At 39.7% G+C, this 13,054-nt stretch overlaps 1 long non-coding RNA gene across 1 annotated transcript; it reads left to right on the top strand.

Moving 5' to 3' along the window:
• The first annotated feature begins 3,997 nt into the window (after positions 1-3,997).
• LOC138267705 (uncharacterized) lies at positions 3,998-13,054 on the top strand. The gene is made up of 3 exons (XR_011199854.1): positions 3,998-4,255; positions 11,302-11,358; positions 13,032-13,054. It is a non-coding gene; the product is annotated as an uncharacterized lncRNA (long non-coding RNA).

The raw sequence follows: 13,054 nt of genomic DNA, 5'->3' as shown, positions 1-13,054 counted from the left end.
TAAATCAAGCCAAGGGTATCTTATCGAGGCCTGAAAACATATAAAAAAATTTGGGGTAAATTCTTGAATCAGTAATATGAATGTACCTTAAACAGATCATGAATGTCTAACTTATTTGGCTTTGTGACCAAATTATACATTTTCTCTGTGCACCAATCGCTTTGTTTCACTGTCCACTACACCTTCAACTGGAGCAACTATTGCCAACATGTTTGCTCAATCATACATTGTTTTTTATTCATTGACATTTGGGGGTATTTTTAGTACTCATTAAGCTTCCCTAAATCACTTTGGACCTTAATCAATCTAAAGGACCATAGTTTAGTTTGAAACGGATCCTTATGCTGATTCCTAGATTTATTTGATTCGCCCTATTTTTTACCTTTACAAAATATGCAGAAATATATTTGGTTGAAATATCATATCATATCATATCATTAAGTGAAAATAAAAAGCAGTATTAAGTATAACATTTTATAAATGTTGCCAATATATTGAAAGTACTTGCAGAAGAATGTGCTATATTATATGGTGGTGATGCTTTCAAACCATTCTGTGAATAGCAATGAAACCTTTGATGTAAGAGGAAAGCAGTGTCTTTACATCGTTGATACTTGCTTTAAAATAAGCATGTCCGCAAATCATTCAACTAAAATGCAAAACCTTGTTCAGCGTAACACACTTGAACATCCCTAAACACCTGGCAGTAAATGCAAAGTAGCAGTCAATATTAAATTAGACTCATTTATCCAAACCCTAGACATGACCAGAACAACATATTCAATATGAAATATTCACAATGTCTTCAAAACACTGAAACAGCTTGTCAAAAAATAGTTTATTTAAAACCGAGGGAATACATCCAATCCACAGATAAATTCCAAATCAGTTCAGTTAAAAAAAGCCCAATAGCCCCAGCATGTACTGAAGCTTAGAAATTCTTTGTTATCAAATGGTGGTAATGTCACAAAATAATTGCAAGAAATCAAAAGCAGTGTTCTATACAGAATTGGTGCAATATTGCCTAACCTGTGACAGGAAGGTAAAAGAAATGTAGTATAACATTGTGGTAATGTCCCTAAACTAACACGAGGATTCATTAAACTTTATTTTTTATGACATGGTGGTACAAACCACAAACTACAGGAAGAAATGCACCAAGTACAAGGCATCCCATAGGACCACAGATTTAAAATCATTAAAATCACTTAGGGCCTAATTACGAGACTGGCAGTCACTGGACCGCCAGACTCGCAGTGGCGGTCTGGACCACCGCTGCTGTGGTGGTCCGACAGCCACATTATGACCCTGGCGGTCTAACTGCCAGGGTACCTCCATCTCCTTCTGAATCAGTGATCCCGATGGGCTGTCGGCAGGTGCAGGTTACAATCGGAGAAGGCGGTGCTGCACGCAGTGCCGCCCTGCTGATTACAACCTGGTTCTCCGCCAGCCTTTTCATGGCGGTTTCACCACCATGAAAAGGCTGGTGGGGAACAGGTGCAGGGGCCACAGGGGGTCCCTGCACTGCCCATGCCCGTGGCATGGGTAATGTAGGGGTACCCCTGCCCAGCTTCCACGTAATGTGCACTGTCTGCTGTACAGACAGTGCGCATTACGAGGGAGCTGGTGCCCCTGTGGGCAGCAGCTTTGCCGCCTGCTCGATTACCAGCTAGCGACAATGCTGCCACCACTTTCCCACTGGGCTGATGGGTGCAAAGTCATAATAGTGCCGGTGGGGAGATCGTAATTAGGCACTTAGTCACAAATTAGATATAAAAAGTTAGCAAATCAGACGAACCCGCATCACACCCCACCTCAGGCAACTCCACTGGTTCTAAGTACAGAAGAGATGCCAGTTCAGGCTACTGACCCACGCACACAAGTCGTTACACAACCAATGACCCGCTTACATTAACCACCGCCTCAACTTCCACCAACCATCAGGAAGACTACCCTCAGCTTCCCTATCACTTACCCACATGCCCCGCATCCACTGGAGCAGAAGTGGAGGATGCTCCTTGTCTTACATTGCAGCAAGGACCTGGGATGCCCTCTCCATGCAGCTCCCAACCATCACCTCACTTCAGGAATTCAGAAGGGCCCACAAGCCCTGTCTATTCAAATGAGCCTTCGGGACCCACAAGCGCTTGGATACCCTACTGTGTGATTAGCAGCACTCTATAAATTCTGCTTGATTTAATCCATTATAATATTTCCCAATTTTTAGAAGGACATGCAGTAAATAATTCAGTAAGGTTTCTAAATTGCTGAAACATCTAGCACAACATATTTTGTATTATATGGTTGTAATGCCTGCCAATCTGTTTTCAATTTATGTGTAACTGTCTGTGCACAGTAATATAATTTTATATCTAAAATTAATTTCAATTTTGTTTTCAAAAGGTTGGAGACATTATCAACATTATATACCAAACACTACTTTGCGTTCACTCTCAATTTTTCTGAGACATTGCTACAATTGCAGCAAATTATTTTTGTGTCTGCTTTTGTGTCTGTTCTATCAGTTTGGAGACATTGTGGTTTATTTATACAGAAAGCAGTTTTGAATTTCCTTCTCATTGTTTGGGGAGAGAATGCTTTCATTTTATGTTGTTTTGCCTTTCTCTTGAATAGTTCAAAGTATTGTTTAATTTGAGCCAGTAGATGCTGGTTGGGCCCACCGAGACTCATTTTTGAGGACAAGCATCTATTTTTCTTCAACAAACATTGACTGTGAGCAGGCAAAGGAAAAACACACAAAGGGAAAAGAAGTGGGAAGAGAAAGATGGAAAAACAGTTGCAAAGGACGAAAGCCAGAGCGAGGCTTTAACTACAATGTTGAATTCTTATTGAGGATGCAGCATTGTCATATAACTGTCTTCTAATGCTCTTTTTGTCTCCGGAATTTTAGGGTGGGCATACAGTCTCTAAAGGGGGTGAGCGCTTCATCAATGATACTTTGTCCAGAAGTTGGTTAGTCCTTTTCAAGAAACACACAACAAAATACCTTATCTATCAGTCTTTGTGTCAGTTTTATAGCAGGAAAGCCCACTTCCATGAACTGAATGCAAATCATCACCCTGATGTCTATCAGGGGCATGATGGCTTGATGCCATCTCTGCCTCTAATAAGTCTTATTTTGGGTTCACCCATGTCTCAAATTGTGTTGGGGCAGGCTTGTGGGCCTTCCCTAGTACAGAAGCAGGATGTCCTGCCTGGCGGTTTCCCAGAATGTCAGCTTAGTATCTTCTCAGTATAGAAGACAGCATTAAGTTGGCCTTTGTCCACTTGGAGTCAGAATTTTAACCCCCGGAAGCATCTTTCTACCTCAGCAGGTGAACTATCTACCTTATAGTGTAATCCTTGGCAATACTGTGTATCTTTCGTCACTGAAGATTGTAATTTTCTGACAAGACACTGTGCTCTTTAATTTCATCTACTGCTTTTTGGAATGCCTGGAGGTTGTTCAATGTTTCAGTTGTGAATAGTGCTCTATTCACTCAATCACACCAGGTCATCCTCAATGACTGATCAAATACTGCTTGGGAAAACCTCAACTGCCAACTTACTGGAGCCCAACTTACCACCAGGGCTTTGTTGAAGGATTGTCTGGATAGAAAAACATTTAAAAACAACCATAGCTGAGATCCTGCAAGTGTCTCTAATGGCATAGATGGCATAGAAATACTTTGTGGTTCAGATTGAGGAATTCCATTTAAAAGCCACACAATAAACTAAGCTTGGCTTACATTAGAGACCAAAGTTAGTGGCTATCTCATTGCTGCAGCAATCAACCTAAATAGATTGGAAGGCCTTAAGCAAGAATTGCTCCAAGCAGAGCTAAGTATATTGTCTTAAAAACACAAAACTAACACAGGACATCATGAAATGATCTACACCATTAACAGATAATTCAGTCTACTCCTATTCAATATTTTTAATGTCACTATTACTTATTTTTGTAAATCTGTATCATTTATTTCAGATGTGTTTTCTGGGTGATTTGTTTTATTTTTTTATTGTTTTTTTTTTTTTCATTTACTGGGGTTGAATCATATCAATTTAATTCAAAGTAATCTTCATTTTCTTTCAGCATTGTACCTTGTTTTTTTTTTTTTTTTCTTGAAACTTTCCCGGGGGATGACCTTCTTTGTTTGGCGTTCCAATAGAACGCATGTGCAACAATGTCATCTGAGAAAAGAAAGTACTGTTGTAATACTTTATCCAGCACATCGACTACCATGATATTGCGAAGGTAAGTATATATATATATATATATATATATATTTATATATATACACAAAATGAAGATAGTCCTGGGAAGCGTGTTTTCGGCGCACTTGTTTTTCCGGTGGTGCAGGTTTCAGGCAGGACATACCATGTTATAAAGAAAGGATTCTCTTTCAGATTCAAAAAGAGAAGAACCGCACTCCATCGTTGTGCCATAAATCATTCTATTTTAATTCCATTAGTGAAATCTCAAGCAAAATAAACAAACAGGAATCTCCTGACGCGTTTCGGTCACACCGGACCTTGCTCACCAAATATATATATAGTCTACTGGCAGATGCCAGTAAGTAGTTATAGTTAGGGCCATATTTCCATTGAAAAAGGTTTTTTGACTTGCCTATATCTTTGGCACCGTATGACAAATTTTCACAAAATTACCCCCCCCAAAAAAAGTGCCCTTGTGATTCTTGTTTCACATGGAAAGTTTTGGGATGATCTGTCAATTGGGGGCCAAGAAAAAGGGAGGGTCAAAAAAGTTGCATTTCCGATGTTAATTCCCTGAGGACCTTTAGACAGAACTACAGCCCGAACCGCTGGGTGGAATTACACCAAATTTGGCCAAAAGGTAGCTCTTGGTCCACAAAGCACCCCTTTTCTTATTTGGTATAAATCCCTTGAGTAGCTTTTGAGAAATTAAAGGAAATCCAAATTTGTATATTTAGGGTTGCAACAACTTTGCAAATATTCCTGATCTCATGCAGCGATCTGATTGGCTACCAACACTTCAACCAGGACATGTTGGCATCCATTTTGTGAAACGCAAAAAAAGAAAAGAGGGCAGGGTAAATTTACCCTACCCCCCCTAGCCTTTGTCTTGGGCTCCCCCTGGGACACTGCCAAGGAAAAAAAAAATGCATTTTTTTTTCCAAATTCACAGCAAACTTGGTGAATATTCACAAATTTCACTATGAATTAAACAAAAAAAAAAAACAAGCACGGACTCCCATGCTTGTTTTTAAAGAAGCTCCCAGGTTGGCCAGGTCACAGGGCCATGCTCAGTTTATTTAAAAAATGGAGGGGGTTGCACGGGGCCCCCTTCCAAGAGGCAGCGGCAAAACTGGTGTTGAACAGATCCCATAGGTCTTCAGCATCTAATGCCCTAAAGGAACTGCACTCGCATTCTCTGAAGCAGAAGATTAGTTTTAAAGCCAAGTACATTGTGTTCAAGGCACTACAGGGAAAGGCCCTGTGCATTTGCAACCACAGATTAAAAAGATACATGTCTGGGAGACATATCTGTTCAAGCTCTGGAAATGTATTTCGTCTGTATTAACAAAAGCAAAGGTCAAGAAAAGATGGCAGGGCCTTCACAGTCAAATCGGACCAGCTGTGGAATGAGCTTCCTCCTTCGCTGAGGGCCTCAATAGAGCTGCCGCAATTCAGTTAGTCTTTGAGGACCTGGCTTTTCCAAAGTGATAGGTCCAACTCCGGACCTTGTGCATCTTATTCTTTTCCAGCAGTATATCACATAAATGAATGCATAGCTCTTTACAAATGCTTTAAATATCTAAATAAATGAAACTATATATATATATACACACATACATATACTGTATGCGTATATTATGTGTGTGTGTGTATATATATATAAATATATATATATATATATATACATATATAGGTAGGTACAGATTAAGTATTTCCAACTTCACATCTGTGTATCTTGTAGATATATATTCAAATAACTGTATTGTAAATGTACTATGTTTTCTTAATCTCACAATATTTTAGTAGTAGATACTGTGAATACAATGTCTTGGCGGGATGATATTTAAAACTAGATATTGTTGTAAAAACCCCATAGTTTGCCCTTGTTTTTTATCTACTTACCCTACTCAGTAGCATTCATCAGGTAACAACATCAGCAATTACTATTGTCATTGGAAGTATTTTTTTTTTCAAACACAACATGTTCATGAATTTTGAGATCCTTCTGCAGTAAATAAGGTTCAACAATGAAACACAATACCCCGGGATACCCTCCAGTCTAACACATGTTTAATGCAAAAATAGCAAGCAGCACAGCACATAAAAGAGCTATTGTCTTTTCAACTGATTGGAGCTCTCCTAAAGTCATAAAACATATCACCCACAAATGAGGACTTTAGATCAATAAGAACAAACATATATATCTGATTATAAAATACATCAGCACACATACATAAAATGTCGTATATGAAAACAATAATGCTAAAGTATATAATATGCGACTATGGGCCAGATTACGACATTGGCGGTCCAAGGATCGCCACATTACCAGGTGGTCGGGCAGACCCACCAACATACTGCTTTCCTGGCCAGGATCTTCGATCCCGACAGGCTGACGGCGGGTGCAGGTTGCAGTCAGCTAGGGTGGCACTGAAAGCAGCGCCGTCCTGCTGATTACAACCTCGTTCTCTGCCAGCCTTTTCATGGCAGTACCACCGCCATGAGAAGACTGGCAGAAAACAGGTGCAGGGGGCCCCAGGTGAGTGGAGGAGGTCCCCCTACCCAGCACCCACGAAATGTGCACTGTTGGCTGTGCAGACAGTACGCATTTTGAGGGTGCTGGTGCCCCCTGCCTGCAGCAACATTGCCGCCAGCTCAAGTATGAGCCGGCGACAATGCTTCTGCCACATTCCCATTGGGCTGATCGGCGGAAAGCTTGTTTTCCGCCGGTAAGCCCAGCGGGAAAGTCTTAATGGGGCTGGCGGGGAGGTCGCCAGCATGTCAGCGACCACCCTGTCGGGAGTTTGGAGGGCGGGTGTTCCCGTCCGCCAAACTCATTATAGGACCCTATGTTTTCACAAAAAATATATATATTCAGTGAATAGGAGCAGCATGTGAAAAGGGGCCAATCAAATCAGTCAAAAACCCCTGTGGTAGGGTTGGATCATGACCCAGCTGGAGGCTGTGACATATCAGAAGTGTGTGCCTGCTGACCCCTGCATTTTATCTTGGAGCTTACCATGAGCACTGTGTAAACTGTGTTCCAAATGTGAACTTGTGGTTAAAACATTTTGGCTCCAGTCTGAGTTCAGGACATGGACACAATAATACATGTGGGCGATTTTGATTTTCTGCTGGACTACTAAGTAATGATGCACAGTCTCTTGGAAGAAAGTGCTTTTTACATTTCCCCATATATATCAGCATTGGAGTTTGCAAGATGGAATTGAGACAAGCTGACTGTTGCATGTTGTAGAGGAGCACAACAAGTTCTTGTACAAAAAAGCTAGACCTTGTGGTTATCAGAAAATAACTCATTTGTTGACATTATTAGAAAGAGCAACAAAAGAGTTACTTAAGTGAGCATGAGCAGATCCAAGGAAAGTTCCTTGGAAAGTCTTGTGCTGACACAGTAATGTAGGAGGTTGCTATGGATGGCTAGGGCCTGCTGCTCAGAGGAAGAGGTTATGCACAGCTGGTTTGATTTAAACATGGACATGCATGTGTTCCCACCATATGTTAGGCACTGCATCCAGGTGTCACTGTGGATGTTCAGAAGCTGTGATCAGCTGCGTTGGATGGGATGATCTGCTTGCATTATTATATAGTAGGCAAAACTCAAACATTCACTCAAAGTACTTTGGTAAATGTAAGTTATACTTATATTTACTCATATTAAACTGTTTAATGCCACTTTAAATATAGTTCTTAATGGAATATCTGTTTTTTTAAACAATTTAATATGACCAAAGGTAAATATCCTAAACTTACTGTTACAACACAAAATTCTAAACTCACTGCCCGGGTATTGTAAGCTGTGCAAACTGTAACTCATACTCCTGCCATAAGATACGCATGACCTCACATGTGGCATCACTGATGACATCATCTTTGCATTGTATGCAAAAGGATAATTTATAATCCTGTATGCTTGTCCACGAGAAGAAAGAGCGAGAACTGCTTAAAGACCATATTTTATATCTCCTTGGAACTAAACATGATCCAATAATATAAGTAGTGTTTTTCATGTGGGAAATAGTCAAACCACAGATAAAACATCCTCAAAATCTCAAGCCTAAAAAAAGCCCTTACAACTCCCACACCTCAACCAATCCCTAAAACTTAAAAACATGTTACAAAACCTTACCCAATTCCAGCGCTAAAACCTAAAAACCCCTTACCACCACCTACCACAACTCAAAACTAAAAACTCCTTTCTACCCCAATCTTACATATTACTTACCTCCCTGGGAAATGTAAACACTCATTTTATAAAGTAACTCAATGTGATATGGAGCTTTGTAAAGGATAATGAAAAGTATTTACATGTAGGTAAAAGTAGCATTCCACTTTATATTTGGGTCGTATGTAAAAACATTGTGCTGCCTGAACTAAGTATTTCTCTTAAGGGGATGGAAATTACTCTGTACTAATTAATCATTTGATGATCTAGGGCCTGATTACGAGCTTGGCGGAGAGGATTACTCCATCACAAATGTGACGGATATCCCACCCGCTGTATTTCAAGTTCCATTCTATCCTATGGATATAGTCTTGTGTTATGTGATCTGTGGCCTAGGAATTATTTCACTTTGAATAATGTTCCAAAGACTTTTCAGAACGTTTCTAACATCATTAGAGTTCTGGTGAAACATAGCAACAAATCTAAGGATACCATCTCTTTTATTTCCTTATGAAACTGCCAGGGTTGTAATGAGGCCCTATAGTGCTCTATTAATCAGGGAAATATATACCTATGTTAGCCAAAATGCCCACCGCATACCATAAAGGCTAAGGATCCGATTTCCTATATGGTTGTATTAATATAAGCAGCATGGTAGGCTGATCTGAGCTCCGTTAATCGTGATTGTGTAAAGCATCACACTAGTAAATACCTTAAAAATGTATCTGAGACAATAGACTATGATGATTATCTGTAAGTCTGGAATTGTGGTACATTGATATCAACCAACATATCTCTCTCCATATCATGGTGGTGGAAGATCAAACTCCGATGTGGCAGGATATGTATAAGCAGAATTACATGCTCCTTGCTCCATTAATCAAGGTTGTATACACTTATGTGTGCCATCATGCCATCTGCCATATTGTAATGGTGGAAGACCCAATCACCTATGTAGTAAAATTATTAAAAACAGCATAGCACTCTTCATTCTCTCTTAATTCAGGTTATATAAAGCATACCACTTATGGTTATATCCATTGACAAATAGGAAAAAAAAGAGAAATATTACACCCAAAAGAACCATTCCCTAAGTTTCCATTAGAAGTGAAGGCAAGAATGGAATGATAAGTTACCGTATACTGAACTTTGTATTGCAAGATACATATTCCTTCTTCACATTCACAAAATAAGGGCCTTATTAGGAGTATGGTGGTTCATGGACGGCTGTACCCGTGGTAGCGGTCCGACCGCCGCATCCTTGGCAGTCAGACTGCCAGATTAGGATGCTAGCGGTCAGACTGCCACAATACTGGCGCCATCGCCCAGAGCATGGATCCTGATGGGTTGGTGGCGGTGTAAGTCATGGTCAAGGATTTGCATTTCTGCCTGCCTTTCCATGGCAAGGACCCTGCCATTAAAAGGCTGGCGGAAAGGCAGAGAAGCAGCCATGGGGGGCCCCTGCATTGCCAATGCCCATGGTCATGGGCATTGCAGAGGCCCGTCAGCACACTCAGAATGCACACTGTCTGCTGTGGTAGACAGTGTGCATTCCGAGTGAGATGGTGGCGCCGACAGTGCGGTGGCATGGGCCTCTGCCCTCCCTGAGAGCCGAAGCCAATGCTGCTGCACTGCTTCCGCCAGGCAGCCTGGTGGGGCGATCATACTTTGGCGGTGGCGAGGCCGCCGGCTTGGCAGCGTCCTCCCCGTCACTGTACTGGCCGTCCGGCGGTCGGACCTCCATAATCGTAATGAGGCCTTAAGTCTCTGCCCATAACAAACATTAATGGAACAAAAAATATAGTACCTCAAAATCATTGCCTATTGATGGGAATCTTACTCCCAATATACACTCTCATAAAACTACCACAAGGAATCAGAATGGAAATAACAAATAAAAAAGCTAAAAAATGTAGAAATGAAGAAAGCCACCCTCGTAAGTCCAAACTAGTGGGTACATAAAAAACTGAAAACTTTTTTTCTCACTCAATGAGTTTGACAATAACTGTTCACTCATAGTCAGTTACTACATAATTGAATGTTCTGTCACAGCCTGTACAAGTAAAATGGATACATCTACTAGTAGAGGTAAAGCCATATAGGAAGACCAGAATATGAAAAAAAAAACACAAACTAATCTCAAAAGAAATAGTGAAACTAACTTTCAGTATTGTGTCCCTTTTCAATTGATCCTAAACAGCATATCCATATCGCTTGTCTAGTGTATGGTTAATTCTGTGAAACCATATTTTGAAGTCCCCTCTGTGTACTTCGGTGTTATGGTGTGTCATGGGATATTTCATGTCACCATTTTTTAATGCTCAAACATGTTCCTGGATGCGTGATTTTAACGATCTTGCAGTGCTACCCACATAGATTAGGTTGCATTCACATCCAATTACATAGGTCACATATTTCGTATTGAAATGGATAAACATTCTTATGTGATATTGTCATTCAGTGTTATATGAAAAACATGTAATCTTATTTTTAGTGAATTTGCAAATATTATAATCATTGCTAGTAAAGAAACCCAATGGGTGTTCTGGTAATCAGGTTTTCAAAACACATGATGGGATTACATAACTGGGGAAGAGTAGATTTTGCAAACACTTTCACTTTCTGTAAATTATTTTTGAACTGGCTGAAATATCCTCCTTTAGTCCTGGTATCTCTCGAAGTAAGTGCGAGTGTGTTTTAAAAATCTTGTAGATTTAGATACTATGTACAGTGTATTTTGTGACAAACACTAACTATCCAAATTTAGAAACAGTAGCAGCATTTTTCCTTTTCTGTAATGTCATCTCTCTATTGATCTTCTGAGTTTTTTCCAGCATGACTCGAGGTCCTCTGATTTTATGCCCTGGTCACAAATCTCTTTTTTGCATCTTTGATATTAGATCGGAACATTTCGGATTTGCTACAGTTACACCTAATACGGACCATCTAACCACATGGTATGTTTACCACTGATCTAGGATGGGTACTTGCAACATGCAGGATGCTATTGCAAGCTGTAGTTTTCTGAACATGGTGCTCTGTATTATGCCATCTTCCACATAGAATTGACAATCCCAAAAATCTATTTATTCTTTGTTGTAATGCATAGTTAAGTTAAATTGACATTAAAAGGGTTATCATTAAGGTGCTCACAAAATCATTCAGTTGTTCTTCTGACCCAGTCCATAGTAGAATAATATTGTAAATATACCTCCCCTAAAAGACAATGTGATCCATTGAAGGGGAGGCATATCTGCCCCAGACATGCTCCCGGTCAAAGCAACTCATAAATAGGCAAGCGTAAGAGGTAGCAAACCTGGAGGCTATTGCAGTACCTTGCACGTGATGGAACCATTAGCCATTGTGCAAAATAGTTTTTAGACAAAACAGTGTCAGTCATTTCAAAGTTTATGACGTTATGTTCAAAACAATCAGCCTTCCCAGTATTCAGAAAAGATTCCAAACTTGTAACATCAAAAGTTATGAATGTTAACTCCTCAGACCAGGGCAAATTATTGAATTTGTTAAGGATCTCCTTTCCATCCTGGATATAAGAGGGGAGCTTGCAGACAAAACCCTGTAGAAACGTGTCCACATACTCAGAGATCTGTTCTGTAGGTGATCCTATGCCTAATACAGGTAGAAAAATCCCTGTTTTATGGACCTTAGGCAATATATATATGCAAGGGAAAACTGGATTCCTGACAGAGATATTTGAATTCCTTTTCAGTGATTAAACATTTCTTTCTCTAATTGTTCAACTTGACATTGATACAGAGAACCAACTCCTACATAGCGTTACAAGCGGCCTGGGTATAACAGGCAATATCAGTTACCTGTTCATCAATCTTTTGTATATAATCTGACTTGTCAATCAAGACCACGTTTACGCCTTTATCAGCTTCCCTGATGACTATGGTCGTATCTTCTTGTAATCTCTGGAGTGCTTGTTTTTCAGCCTTTGTAAGATTGTTTGCACCCTTGTGGTTTATGTGATGTGTCAAAGAGCTTGTATAGTTCCTCATTAATCTTGTGTTTTAATTTCTCAATGTTGTTATGATATATATAAATCCGAATTAATTTAGAGTGTTGCTTCAAATCACTATCAATACTTAGATCTTCAACAATCTACAATTTATTTGGTAGTGTTTCAGTACTGAGTGATTACTTGTTTTTTTAATTATAACAAAAGTTGTAAATCATGTAAGTCAGATATAGATTGTGTAGGTGGCTTTTTAGGAACTTGGTTGAAATATTCCTTTAATTTAAGTTGGCAGATGATTTAAAATAAATCAACCTGTACGTCAACAGGATCTCCCACCTGCAAGGGACAGAAACTGAGTCCCTTATTTAATACATGTATTTCATTATTATCCAAAATGCATTTTGACAAATGAATAATTACCTATTCATTGTTAACATGATCAGATTCTTTGATAGCATTAGAACCAATTACAGTGTCATTATTACCAACAGTAACTCCTGTGTCAGGACTACATGTCCCTTCTAGGTATTCTTGGCGCATGTCTGGACTCCTAGTTATTCTATTTGTTTCTTTTTTCTACCTTCTTCCCCTCACTTTGTTTTGTGTCTGTATCTGTTGCCTGTTCCCCATTCTTAATCTCTCCAGCTCTACTAAAAAGAGGAGGTACC

Source organism: Pleurodeles waltl, chromosome 12, assembly GCF_031143425.1.
Source record: "Pleurodeles waltl isolate 20211129_DDA chromosome 12, aPleWal1.hap1.20221129, whole genome shotgun sequence".
NCBI lineage: Eukaryota > Metazoa > Chordata > Amphibia > Caudata > Salamandridae > Pleurodeles > Pleurodeles waltl.
This window is presented reverse-complemented; position numbering and strand designations above follow the sequence as displayed.